This window comes from Muscardinus avellanarius (genome assembly GCF_963383645.1).
Source record: "Muscardinus avellanarius genome assembly, chromosome: 15".
Classification (NCBI taxonomy): domain Eukaryota; kingdom Metazoa; phylum Chordata; class Mammalia; order Rodentia; family Gliridae; genus Muscardinus; species Muscardinus avellanarius.
Window position 1 is genome coordinate 86,753,853 of NC_137801.1, and position 11,215 is coordinate 86,765,067.

The 11,215-nt window shown below is 51.4% G+C and overlaps 1 gene segment (V, D, J or C); it reads right to left on the minus strand.

The window, feature by feature from the left end:
- Positions 1-7,765: 7,765 nt before the first annotated feature.
- On the minus strand, positions 7,766-10,795 carry LOC308274047 (immunoglobulin kappa variable 1-12-like). The segment is given in 3 exons: positions 10,741-10,795; positions 8,211-8,288; positions 7,766-8,088 (listed from the first exon to the last, which is right to left on the minus strand).
- Positions 10,796-11,215: the final 420 nt, after the last annotated feature.

Consider the following 11,215-nt stretch of genomic DNA (forward strand, 5'->3'; position numbering starts at 1 on the left):
GCTGGGCACAGCCGCGGCGGCTGCTCTCAGTCACCCAGAGCAGGAGGACTGTCCCAGCGTCCCCAGTCAGGCCAGGTGGCTCAGGTCTCCCTGAGAGAGCGCAGTTCTCTGGGTCACTCTGCGCTGTGTGGTGGGTCATCAGGTCTCCTCATGGCTCACTCTGGCCCTTCCTGCCTCGAGGCCTCAAGAGTGACGCAGTGTCCCTGCATCAAGGCTCCTCACAGCCACTCAGGAAGGGTTTCATTGTGAAGCTCCTCAGCTTTTTTCTTCAGAGGAATCATAGTCTTTCCCCAGCAACTTCCCAACCCCTCACTCCTCTCACATCCCATTTCTGAGCTGGTCCCTGTGCCCTCTGAGCCCTGCTCCTGCCCTGGGAGGGAGGAGGCCCCTGTCCTCACCAGGCACAGGGACAGCGCTGGTGCTCAGTACACCACAGGAGAGGAACTTAGACTCGACAGCTGTGGACCATACATAGTCTTGGTACTTTTTATAATTTATTTCAATAGAGTTCTCACTAAGTTGTTAAGGCTGGCCTCTAAGGTGAGCTCCTCCTATCTCAGCCTCCCCAGTACTGGAATTTCAGGGTGGGCTCACATAATTAACTTTACACAGTTTGTAAATTGTGGAAAATTGGCCATGAACACTAAGCCGCACGTGGTGTTCTCTACCACAGAGCCCCAGCGTCTTGAAGCTCAGGACCAGGCAGAGGCCCTGTGGACACAGCGGTGCCCTGCCCATGGCTGAGGACTCTGGGGATGGGCTGGGGACACAGTTATCTCCTGCCCCTCTCCCTCCACTCCCTCCTCCTCTGCACAGCCCCGGAGCCTCTGGTCACCGTCTCCTAGTGGAGTCTTGCCTGAGTCCTGCCCCCCTGCTTTCTGTGAAGCAGGACAGGTCGACCTAACGGCACAGGGTGCCCATATCCATTGCTATGGCCCTCTGTCTCTCACAGATCCAGCCCCGTTGCTGACCCATCCTGATTCATCCCATGAATCCTCCTGGGAGGGCTTCTCCTGTCAGGTAAGGTTATTAAATATTGTAGAGTGAATAGGAAATATTCAAGAACCTGCATGAGGGGGTCCGCGGCCTTGTGCCCAGCGTCCAGCAGCCCCATGAGCCTGAGCGAGTGACGTGAGCTGGGCAGAGAGCTCCAAGCCTCAGGTCCCTCCTGTGAAGGGATCATGGCCACTGTCCCAGAGCCTCTGAGACCAGGCCCTGTGCTGTGTCCTGGGGGGGTTGTCTCCATCTAGTGGCCTTTAAGTAGAAGAGGGGTGGGAGGAGAGACAGAGAAGGAGAGGAGACAGTCAGAGAGACAGCTTAAAAAGGGCTGCCTTGAATGTTACCACCACGCACGCTCGAGAATGTGGGACAATTGGTTGGACGAAGAGGGTGCTTGGACTGGAGCCTGCTGAGGGGTGAGGCCGGCGACGGACACAGCAAAGCTGGGATTGGAGCCTGCCGTGAGGCAAGGCCGGTGCTGGAGCCTCTGAGGCCGGGATCGGAGCCTGTCGAGGGGTTAAGCCGGTGCTGGGGCCACTGAGGCCAGGATTGGAGCCTGCCATGAGGCAAGGCCAATGCTGGGGCTTTTGAGGCCAGGATTGGAGCCTGCTGAGAGGTTAGGCCGGTGCCAGGGCCAGCAAGGTCGGTATCAGAGCCTGCCGTGAGGTAAGGCCGGTGCTGGAACTTTGAGACAGTGATCGGAGCCTGCTGAGGGGTTAGGCTGGTGCCGGGGCCAATGGCCAACATTGGAGTCTGCCATGAGGCAAGGCCACTACTGGGGCCTCTGAGGCCGAGATCGGAGCCTGCTAAGGGGTTAGGCCGGTGCTGGGGCCAGTGAGCCCAGATTTGGAGCCTGCCATGAGGCAAGTCGATGCTGGGGCCTTCGAAGTCAGGATCGGAGCCTGCTGAGAGGTTAGGCCAGTGCCGGGGCCAATGGCTGACAACGGAGCCTGCCATGAGGCAAGGCCGGTGCTGGGCCTTCAAGGCCAGGATCAGATCCTGCAGAGGGGTTAGTCCGGTGCCAGGGCCAGCAAGGCCAGGATTGGAGCTCACCGTAAGGAAAGGCCGGTGTTGGGGCCTCCGAGGCCTGGATTGGAGCCTGCTGAGGGGTTAGGCCGGTGCTGGGGCCAGCGTAGCCGGGATTGGAGCTCACTGTGAGGCAAGGCCGGTGCTGGGACCTCCGAGGCCAGGATAAGAGCCTGCCAAGGGGTTAGGCCGGTGCCGGTGCCAATGGCCGGCATCGGAGCCTGCTGTGAGGCAAGGCCGCTACTGGGGCCTCCGAGGCAGGGATCGGAGCCTGCCAAGGGGTTAGGCTGATGCCAGGGCAAGCAGCCAGCATCGGAGCATGCATGGCGTGAGGCAAGGCCAGTGCTGGGGCCTCCGAGGCCAGGATAAGAGCCTGCTGAGGGGTTAGGCCAGTGCCGGGGCCAATGATCAACATTGGAGCCTGCCGTGAGGCAAGGCCAGTGCTGAGGCCTCCAAGGCTAGGATCACAGCCTGCTGAGGGGTTAGGCCGGTGCCGGGGCCAATGGCCGGCATCGGAGCCTGCTGTGAGGCAAGGCCGCTACTGGGGCCTCCGGGGTCGGGATCGGAGCCAACTGAGGGGTTAGGCTGGTGTCACGGTCAGCGAGACCAGAATCGGGGCCTCCCATGAGGCAAGGCCGCTGCTTGAGCCAACGAGTTCTGGATCAGTCCACCAGGTAGTCAGACCACTACTGGGGCCGTCAAGAGTGGGATCGGTACTTGCAACGTGGCATGCACAGAGAAATAGCAGAAAATAAAAATCAGATGCTTCCCCTAATCAGCAAAAACTAGGAGGAAAGGGGGAGCAGAAAGAGGTCGAGCTATAGAAAGGGCCCTATAGTGAAGCAACTAAGGTGACCAATAGAAGGTATGGAATAGGGGAGGATGGAGCCTCTTTAAAACGCAGGAGGTACATAAACAAATGTATCAAAGTACAATGTACCAAACAAGCATGGGATCGAGGGAGGGGGAGGGAATGGGATGGGGGCTGGATGAGGGCTGATTGGACGATGTGTGCTTGTATATCCTCTCAAGTCTTGTACTCCAATGTGATATATGATAACAATGCACCAATTAAAAAATAAATGAGTAAAATAAATAAATTTTTAAAAAGGGGCTGCCTTGGGGTGCAGGGCTCTCCTTTGTCAGGAAAGGTGATTCAGCTCTGCAGGGCAGCGCGGTGTCAGTCTAATGCAAGCACAGAACAGGGACCATGGTCTCTGCTCCTTCTCAGCGTCTTCAGGCTGAAGTTCCCTGCAGGATGGAGAGCGCTGCCGCTGCACCCAAGCCTCATACATTCCATAAGGAACAAACCATATCTGCAGCAACTAACTGAATGAAGTCCTGACCTGTTAGGACTCAGGCTGGGAGGCGGAGTGAAGGTGAGGCCCACGGTGAGTGTTTGGGTTTAGAGCTGCCGTCCTCCGTCCCTGCCCAGCTTCCTCTAACTTCATTTCCCTGTTCTCTCTCTTCCTCTCCCCGTTTGAAACAGCTTAAAGCTCCCTTTTCCTCAACCTGGGTGAAGAACCACACATTACTGTTCAACAGACAATGCTAAGGAATATTTGGAAATATCTGGTCGTTCTAAATGTTCTGAATTGCCTGATATGTTTAAATACAAAATGAAAATACAGTTTGTAAATTTTTGTTACAGTTCATATGAAATGGTGTTGGAGGACTAGCCAGGATCTCCCTAATGAGAACACTTTATGTTGCACCTGGTTCTCTGGGGAGGAGGACAGCGACGCTCTGCCAGGGCGGTGGACTAAGCCAAGCGTCTCCACCCCCTGACCTGGTGCCCTCTTCTGCAGCTGCGTCCATGGTCTCTCTGTACACAGGACGAGAGTCTCACTGGGTGACACTTCCCTGGACCACATGACTAGAGGGATGGGGTCTACAGGGTAGTGCCTCAGGTCTCAGCTCAGTTTCCTAGATAAGGAAGAAATAGAGAGTGATCTGAGAAGGAGCAGGGCAGAGAGGGACCAGGCAGAAGTTGCTGACTCCCCACAGCTCAGTCTTGCCAGGGCCGTCCATGGCTCTTGTCCTGCTCTCTTCCTTAGAAGCCGCATGGAGCCTGAGTCACCTCACGTCTCTGCTTCACAGGAGGAGAAGCTGCCTGTCGGCACCACAACAGGAGAAGCTAAAACTGAGCCCAAAGTTACAGATCCCACAGAGAAGGTAAAGAATTAGAAACACCATGCATCCTCTCATGAGTCAAGGGTGATATCAGAATAAGAACAGACAAAGGAATAAACCTGGCTGATTGATTAATTTGGTAACAAAAAGTGTTAAAACTTTAAGGGCCACCGGTATGAAAACACTAAGAGAAACATTTCAACAACTACAAATTATATTGTTCACTGGAAAAAATGAGAAAGGCCTTAATTAGAGACAGTAAATTAGACTCACACAGCAAGGCCTCCCCAAACCCCAATGACTTCCTGAAAGACTTAAGAAAGTCATGGCTCAGTTCACTGAACTGACCCTGGGATTGATGGAAGGAAAGGCCTCTGAAGGGATAAATGCCTGACTCAATCCGCAGAGAGGTAAAAAGACAGCTCCAAAAACTGGTGTCTGGAACAGAAAAATCCACTTTGAATCCACTAATGCAGGCTACCAATTCTGTTTATTATAACAGAGATGTAAAAAAGGAAAAGTAGAAGAAGGAAAGGTGTGGATAATCCTGGCTGCCATGTGTACAAACACTAGTGCCACAGGGGCTCAGCCTCAGGTCTCTTTGAGGTTGGGAAACCAGGGCATTTCAGACATGAATCTTCTCCACATGGAGGCCACAGACCCCTGCAGGATCCTGCCCTGATGTAAAGGGGAACACTGGAAGCCCTAGTGCCCCAGGTAGGAGAGATCTGCTGTCCTCAGCCCCAAGTCCATATGATGGTTTCCAGAGCCTCCTCTTCACATTCTCAACACCTCGGTAAAGACTGAAGAGGCCTGGGTGACCCTAAGGGAGGAATGACAGTCTGTTTGTGTTCATCAGTGACATGGGTGCCAGAATCCCTGCATTGCCTACTGCCCTGGTCCAGGTCCTCTCATAAGGCAGGAAAGCCCTTGATGCTGCTTTACTCAAGATGGAGACTGCTCTGAGACAACCAACACCTCTCTTATTCCTTCTCAGTCACACCAGAGAATCAGGCCTGGCTGCTAAAAGAAATAGAATGTCAGGAAATGAAGGAAACCCAAAATGAAGGAAAAAAACCTAAGCTGCTCTTTCCTCTCCTTTGCAGCACTGCTTGTACTAAGATAATGTATTTCTCAAGATTATTTAGAGGCCTGTTGTTATTTCAGTCAGTCGTGCTAAAACGGAACCTCCTGAAAGAGAAAGCTGTATTTCTTTAAAGTCTAGGCCACTGAAAGCCTTGGATAGATGATTTTGGTTTATTTCATTTTTTTTTTTTTTTTTTTTTTTTTTTTTTGGTGGTACTGGGGTTCTTGGAAGCCCTTCTTCCTCCGGGCTACACTCCCAGACCTATTTTTATATATATATTTTTTGAAACAGGGTCTCTTACGCCAGCACGTCTGGCTTCGAACCTGCGCGATCCTCCTGTCTCCGCCTCCCAAGCGCGGGGATTTCAAGCGTGCGCCACCACGCCCGGCGTTGGTTTATTTCTTACTTTGTTAAAAAGTTTACAAAATTGTCCCGACATGTAAAGTCAAAAAGGAAATCAGTATGTAAAAAGAGAAATGTAAAAAAGTTAGGAGTATGAAAAGTTTTTGTTTAGAAAAAATAAAAAGTAAAGAATATTTTAAGCCGGGTGTGGTGGCACACGCTTGTAATCCCAGCATACGAGAGGCTGAGACCCAGAGGATCACGGACAACCTCAGCTACTTAGTGAGGCCCTCTGCAACTCAGTGAGACCTGGTTTCAAAATAAAGAATAAAAGTAAGGCAGGGGGTGTAGCTCGGAGATCGAATGCTCCTGGGTTCCATCCCCAGACTCGCAAAAAAAAAAAAAAAAAAGAATATTTTGATAATAAGAAAGCATATTGTAAAGTCCATTTTAAGATTATCTCAGATGGGAAAGAAAAGAGGAGGATAAAATCAAAAGTTTAAAAGCAAGTCGTGAAAGGTTTGAGTATGTCGCAGAGCATTTGTGGAAGATGAAACTTATATCGACTATTGTGTGTGTGTAATTCTGCCCCTCTCTGACCCTGGCCCTTAAATACTGTTTTCTCATGGGTATGTTCTTATTGGCATTATCAAGGCAAAGGGCTGGTAAGTTATTTCTTTGGCAGGTGGACCTGTCTCTGGACAGTGTAGTTACTACGAAAGGGATTAATAATCTATCTTCTTACTGTTGTGTTGGGCCTTACTGGGCTGTGTGGGTTGCCTATCAACTCTCGATGCTCTGCGGTAACACAGGGTTTACATTTCAATACCAAAGCCCACTCACAAAGAAGAGGAGGGAAATAGAGGCAGTAACTGCAGCTAGTGCCGCTGTGTATAATCTCTAAGAGCAAGGCATGAGTTTCTTGATACCTTTATGGCTTTGAAATGTATCAGACAGAGTCACTGTGATCCCAGGGCTTTTAATTGGTTATATAGACTTTTAGAGATAAAGGCTATAATTGCCTCTTGGTATTTTTTTCAGGGTGTGGGTTACTGGGGAGGGAACCCAGAGGCATTCTATCTCCAAATTGCAAACCCAACAATGTTTTTTAATTTTGTATTTTGAAACATGGTCTCATTAGGTTGCAAAGAACCTAACTAAGTTGCTGATGCTGGTGGTGAACTGCAATCCTCCTGTATCAGCCTCTCAGATGCTGGGACTACAAGTGTATGCCACCATGCCCAGCTAGCATCTTTGTATTTTTAAGGCTAAAGACTCTAATTGTCTCTACATTCTTATTATGGGTTAACATCAAGGCAAAGAGAGGGTAGGGGGTGTTATGAATTATAACAGGAAAGGTGCAGGCTCTGACTATCTTAAATTTTTAATAGAAATCAATATCAGGAAATTTTTCCTATACTGACACAGTGACGAGGAATGTTTGTTGACACCATTCTCCAAGGACAAGCTTCTTGCATGCACGCCTAAGGCTGGGGACCCACAATATCTTCTTTCAGCACAAAAGTAGAGAGAGCGATCACAATTTCCATATTCACTTGGCTACAATTGTAAGCAAGTTAATAGAAAATGGGGGGGGGCAGAATGAACCAAAAATGGGTAAATAATTTTATACCCTCAGTTCTAATATCTGAATTTGTGCTTTCTGTTGTTTTTTGTTGTTGTTGCTGCTGCTGTGGTGTGTCTGAGCTTTGACTACCATATCCTAGACCTTTCAAAGGCGACAGTTTAGTTTCTCATTCCCAGTATATAAACAATTCAGAATTGAATAGCTGGAGTGTCCTCTCCTTCTATATATGAATCTCAAGCTTTGCTTCCCTCCCCTATCAAGCGGTCGGTACATGTAGGTTCATAGCACTTTAATCTCACTATGATGTCTGGTTATAATGCATCAAGAAAACTATATGTGAAACTCCCAACTCTTGCTGAGACCTTTCCTCCTCAGGTGACTGGTGTGTGTCCTCAGTTACATCAGGAGAGGAGAGATCAGCGGTTAGGCTGAGCAGGGGGAAGAGAGTCAGGTGCAGAGGAGGCTCCCTGGCCCTGCTACCAAAGCCTCCAGGGCCTCAGAGCTGGTGCCTCTGAGAAAAGCTCTCAGCAGCTGGAGGCGGCAGGAGGAGCAGCTGGGGCCGCCCAGCCTCACACTCTGCCCTGGGTGGTTTATGTCATGGCCTCTATCACTGTGGGAGGCCAACTGTTACTCTGTTGACAGTAGTAAGTGGCCACATCCTCAGGCTGCAGGCTGCTGATGGTGAGAGTGAAATCTGTCCCTGACCCACTGCCGCTGAACCTCGAGGGGACCCCAGGTTGCAAACTGGTTGCATAGTAGATCAGGAGCTTGGGAGCTTGTCCAGGTTTCTGCTGATACCAGTGTAAATAATCGCTAATGCCCTGACTTGCTCGGCAAGTGATGGTGACTGTGTCTCCTGGAGAGGCAGACAGGGAGGATGGAGTCTGGTTCATCTGAATATCACAGCTGCCACCTGAAGATGGAAACAGAGAAAGAAATATTCACACCATTAATCACATCATAGGAGAACTATCATGAGGACCAGCCATCCCTGAGCACACAGGGCTGAGTAGATTCCCGCACTGCCCTCCTCACCTGGGAGCCAGAGCAGCAGGAGCCCCAGGAGCTGAGCGGGGGCCCTCATGTCCATGCTGGTGCTGAGGGCGCTGACTCCTCACAGGTGCAGCAGCCTGTTAAGAAGCCCTGGGGGCCGTGGGCTGTGCTCTGGGCACATGCAAATCACAGGGCTGGGCAGGCTGGGCACAGCTGCAGGCTGGCTGCTCTCAGCCACACGCACAAAGTTCCTGTTTCCCAAGTCAGACAATTGAGAGTAGTGGAGTGGACAGGACACGTGAAGTCTCCCATCAGCAGTGCAGGACTCACTGGAGCTGCCTAGTGACCAGAGAGGGAAGAGGAGAGAGGGGATCCTTAGGATCCTTCCCCAGCCGCCCCTGCACTCCAGCAGCCTGGCCAGGAGCAGCAGTCAGGGCTGCTCTTGTCCTAGTGGAGACAGGAGGAGGGTCACCTGTGCTGAGCAGTGACCTCTGTCAGCCCCACAGCCCTGGGGGTCAGGGATGGCGTCCAGGGCAGCGTGGGCCTCAGCAGCTCAGCAGCCAGGCCTGCTTCCTGCTACTGCTGCCAGGCGGGACCTGCTAACGCTCTTGCTGGCTCTGTGTGAACAGGGACCCTCCCTCCTGGACACAGGGAGGGCTGGGGAGAGCTGCCTGGTGTTCTAGATACTGGTGTTGTGGCTGAGCTCACACCTGGTAATCTGACACCCTCATTGCTGTCCACAGGGCCTTTCTGCACAGATGCCCACAGAGGACTGGGGCTTCTCTATCCCAGTGTGTGGACACTATTCAGACTTTAAAAGATGGGCTTTGGACACAGAGAAGGCAGAGGTAGAGGCCAGGCAGGGATACAGTCTCAGAACACTGGGAACAGAGGTTTCCCCCAAACTTAGCACCCTGGAAACACAAGTCTCCCATATGACCCTGGACACCCCAAGACAGGGTCCAAGCCTGCCGCGCTCCCTGTGGATAAAGGGACACAGTCACCCTGGGCCTCCCCAGCACCCCAAGAGCAGCCTCTCTCTGTTCTCATGGACTCCCCCACCCTCTGCTGGCCGAGCTGTGACATTGCATCTCACTGGGGCCCAAGGAGTCCTGCTTGGTCTCTTCCTGAGGCTGGGCCTAGTGTGTCCAGCCCAGCTCAGGGGCTGCAGGGGACACAGGGGTCCCTCATCTCCATAGCCCAGACGTTTAGGTGAGTGAAAATGATCAGTAGACAGCCCCAAATAAGAACAGACATGATTCACAGGAGAGTTAGGACTGGACACTGAGATCCATGGGAGATGCCCACGGGGTGGACGTAGAAAGGCTCCTGGGCCACAGGCATAATGGAGTGGGGAGCCCAGGGCTCCTGGCCTAGATCTACAGGTGTGTTCTTTTTAGTTACTTTTGCCAAAATTTCACAATTTGTAATTTTTTTTTGAGTTACTGGGGATGAAACCCAGAGGCATTGTACCTCTGAGCCACACCCCACCTCTATTTTCTAGTCTTTTTAGTTTTTGAAACAGGGTCTCACTAGTTGCAAAAGGCCTTGCTAAGTAGCTGAGTCTGTGAGCGAATCGTGATCCTCCAATGTCCACCTCCCGAATGCTGGGATTACAAGCCTGGGCCCCCAGGCCAGACAATGCAGTGTGTAATGTTAACGACTTCCACATCCACAGGTAAGTTATCCATAAGTGTCTTTTCTTTCTTTTTATCTTTTCTTCCTTTTTTATAGTGTATTAAGTTGAATTGTTTTCTTAACCTGTTTACATTGTTCATTGTTAGCATATAGAAATATAATTTTTGCATGTTGAGTGTTACATTATAAAAATTGTTGCATTGATTTCTTCTACTAGGATTTTTATGTTTGTAGAATCTTAGGATTTATTTCAAAGTTTATTGTGTCTGCAAACAAAGCTTGATTTCCTTCTCCCTTCACTATGTAGACACTTCACTTCTTTTTCCTGCCTATGTAGGTCTTAGCACTTTGAGGTATGATTCCATGCATCAAGGAAAGTATATGAAAAAAAGCAAAACTTCTGGAGCCGGCCCCCGCAGGTGCACGCCCTCCTCAGTGACATCAGGAAAGGAGGGGTCAGGCCTGTGCTGCTGGGCTGAGCAGGAGGAAGAGAGTCAGGTGCAGAGGAGCCTCCCTGGCCCTGCTACCAAAGCCTCCAGGGCCTCAGAGCTGGAGCCTCTGAGAAATGCTCTCAGCAGATGGAGGCGGCAGGAGGAGCAGCTGGGGCCGCCCAGCCTCACACTCTGAGGGGACCCCGGATTGCAAACTGGTTGAACCATAGATCTGGAGCTTGGGAGTTTGTCCAAGTTTCTGCTGATACCAGGCTGACCAAATGTTAATGCCCTGACTGGCCCGGCAAGAGATGGTGACCGTGCCTCCTGGAGACGCAGACAGGGAGGATGGAGACTGGGTCATTGGATGTCACCTCTATACCTGTCATTGGAAACAAATAACAAATATCCACACTATTAATCACATATAAGAAGACTTTCCTGAAGGGCCAGCCATCCCTGACTACACAGGCCTGAGTAAGTTCCCATGCTGCCCTCCTCACCTGGGAGCCAGAGCAGCAGGAGCCCCAGGAGCTGAGCGGGGGCCCTCATGTCCATGCTGGTGCTGAGGGCGCTGACTCCTCACAGGTGCAGCAGCCTGTTAAGAAGCCCTGGGGGCCGTGGGCTGTGCTCTGGGCACATGCAAATCACAGGGCTGGGCAGGGCTGGGCACGGCTGCAGGCTGGCTGCTCTCTGTCACACTCACAGTGTCCGTGGTGACCCAGGTCAGACCAGGGTTGCACATTTGTCTGTGAGAAGGTGTTTCTCTGGGGCCACAGCACAGAATCACCTCCTTTCCTTTGGGAGCGATTTCTCCCTTCTCTCATGGTTCAGCGTTGCTGCTGATGCCTCGAGGTCTCTTAGTGGTCTGCGTCTCTGCATCGCGCCCCCTCTTAGCCATCAGGAAGGATTTTATGTGAAGCTCTTCACCTCCCCTCTTCAGAGGAATCCCGGTCTTTCCCAGCAACTCCCCAAGCC